The sequence below is a fragment of the Ursus maritimus genome (genome assembly GCF_017311325.1).
Source record: "Ursus maritimus isolate PB19 chromosome X unlocalized genomic scaffold, ASM1731132v1 scaffold_X1, whole genome shotgun sequence".
In the NCBI taxonomy this organism is placed as follows: Eukaryota; Metazoa; Chordata; class Mammalia; order Carnivora; family Ursidae; genus Ursus; species Ursus maritimus.
This window is the reverse complement of record NW_024423319.1, coordinates 104,279,037-104,281,780: the sequence shown is the minus strand read 5'-3', so window position 1 is coordinate 104,281,780 and position 2,744 is coordinate 104,279,037.

The following is a 2,744-nucleotide window of genomic DNA, read 5'->3' as shown; positions in this document are numbered from 1 at the left end:
AGATGATTTTTGTTAAGTGGCTGCGCAGTTGGATGAATCTATTATTTCTTTGTTCTCCCGAAGAGAGATCATTGAAGCTGCATTCAGTTTTATTTTCACTGCACTTTCCAACTTAATACATCCCTCCTTTGTTTCTTTGTCTGGGTGATTATACAGACTTTTTATTTCATCACTCGATGTTCATTTAAAGAAAGGGAATTATAATATACGATGAACTGTTTCTTTTATTTCGTTGTCTTGTGCCGCCGTGAGGGTCGGGGGGTTGCACATATGGGGGTATGGTTGGCAGCGGGTCACTTGAGTGACAGGGAAGTTAGAGTCAGGGGAAGAAGAAAGAATTCTTTGCACCCAGAGGGCCGGGGGTTCCAGGGCTCCTGTGGAAACCAGAGCTGTGTTCCTCTGCCAGGCTTTGGAGCACGGGGAAGGATTTTTGCAAAATGTGAAGAGCCATCCCAGCTCTGTGGGCTACACCTGTACACGGTTACACACATACCACCTATGGCCTGAGCAACTGGTTGCTGCCTTCACCTGGTACTTTTACAGCTTTCACTGAACACTCCCAGTTGTCACGGTTGTTGTTACTGCCACCGCCCTCCCCTTTACTGCTCAGTCCCAAGTCATTCCCTTCGAGATCCACACTGTTTGAGGCAAAATTAGAGAGTATTTTCTTTGGCTAAATCTCTGAGGGTTGGCCAAAGGGCGAAGATGTGTGTAGCCGCTGCCTGTCTCCTGTCTCCGGCCTCCTCCCTGACCCCAGCCTCTGTGTGTGTATGAGAGAGACAGACAGACAGACAGACTCCCCGAGGCCGCGCGTTACCTGCCGAACGCAGGGCTGATGAAGGCCGGGTGTCGGAACACAGCGGCTCCGAGGAAAGTGCTCAGGCCCAGCGGCGCCCCGCTGGGCGGCAGGCTGGCCGAGCCCGGAGGCGGAGGTAGGCTCGGGAAGGCGGCGGCGGCGGCGGCGGCGGCGGCCGTCCAGGCCGAGTCAAGCGCTGGGTGGTGCGGAGGAAAGGGGCTGGCGTCCAGGTAGGGGCTCAGCGGGTGGGTGGCCGAGAGCGGCCCGGGGAAGGGCAGCCCGGGAGGATGGGTCTGCGCGCCCGCCTTCTCCCGCTTGCGCCACTTGGCCCGACGGTTCTGGAACCAGACCTGCAAGGCGGAGAGAGCCGGGGTCGGCGGGCGCTCGGGGGCGCGCCCCAGCCTCCTCCCCGCCCCCCTCAGTGCTGCGGGCCCTTCCTCCTTTCCACCCAGGCCGGCGCCCACTCGCCCCTCTCTGGCCTCAGGTTATTCCGAGACACCTCTGGGGGCCAAAGGGTGGCGAGAAGGAGCCCAGACTTAAAGCCAGCAGGAAACGCGGGGCAAGCAAAGCCTTTCCAGCGCATATCTCAAATAGCCTAGTTCCTTTCCAGTTTGGAAGAAAGTGGTCCCGAGTGTTTAGAGATGGGGAAGCTGAGGTTTAAACGTCTCCGCTGCCACCTGCTTACGGTGCATCTTTAGCCACATCGCTTAAACCTCTCTCAACCTCAGTTTTCTAATCTGTAAAATGGTGATAATCAAAGTTGACTCACAAGGCTGTTGTGTGGAATGAATAAAATAAAGCCTGTGAAAGCTCGCCTTGGACAGTGACTCCTGGCAGTGGGCAGCCACCCAGAGATGAACACAGATTGGCTCTCTGCAGCTTATCAGCGGTTTCCGCCGATTTCAGGTTTACCCCAGAGCTGGCAAAATCCCTGCTGTGTTGAAAAGGGGACCTCGAGGAGGCGGTTCATTTATTCTTTCCAGAAATATTTCTTGAACACCTAAGAGTATAAGCTGGATTCTGGGGCTTGGGGAAAGCTGGGAGGGAGGGAAAAGCTGGGTTTGCCCCAGCAAACAAGCATACATTGTAGGGGGGCAGTTCTCCGGGAAAGGAAATATGGGGCCTGTGGCCTGCTGTCTGCGGGGGCTCTATGCAGGGCCTGGTTCTAGCAGAAGGCGCTGACTGCCAGGCCCAGGCACGCAGCAATCCCCGGACAAACAGATATCAGAGTGCGGGCTACCTGTAGACTTTACACATCTTCAGAGCTAACAGGTCCTTGATATCTTTGCGGGATGTGGTTTAAATAGGTTATTTAAATAAGACAGTTCTAGGCTTGGGGGAGGTTTCCAGCACAAGGTATCTTCCTAATTGTTAATAGAAAGCAGTTTTAGTAGAGACCTTTACCTGAAATGTGGCAGCTACCATAGTCTAAAAATAGCTTCCAGGAGCATGAGATTATTTTGATGTGACCTGCTCATCACGCCCACAGCTAATAAGATATGCTCCTGCCCCCCGAAGGCATTAATATTTTTAGGCTTGGGTTGGTGCCTGCACACAAGTCTAAAAATTAAGAATGAACTCCAGGGCTATACAGAGTTATATGAAAATATAATGTAAATGATCCCAGGGGACTTTGTGTGTGTTTTTAATTTAAAGACATCCGTGCCTTTCATATATACACACCGGAGCTTGTCTTACTAGCATTGGTATCTAAGCTGGGCTTGACTTCTAGACAGCCACCTACGGCCAGAGAAATCAAGAATCCACAGAGGTTGATTATTTAAAATTCTGCCGAAAAGGGGCTCATCCGTAAGATTCCACAGCCCTCATACGATCTATTTGTGAATCGAAGAAACACTCTAGTGTGGAAATTCAGAGGCTGGAAAAAGTAGGACGAGTTGGGACCAGGCTGGGTGGGCAGCTTTTGTGTATCCAAATCTGTCTAGAC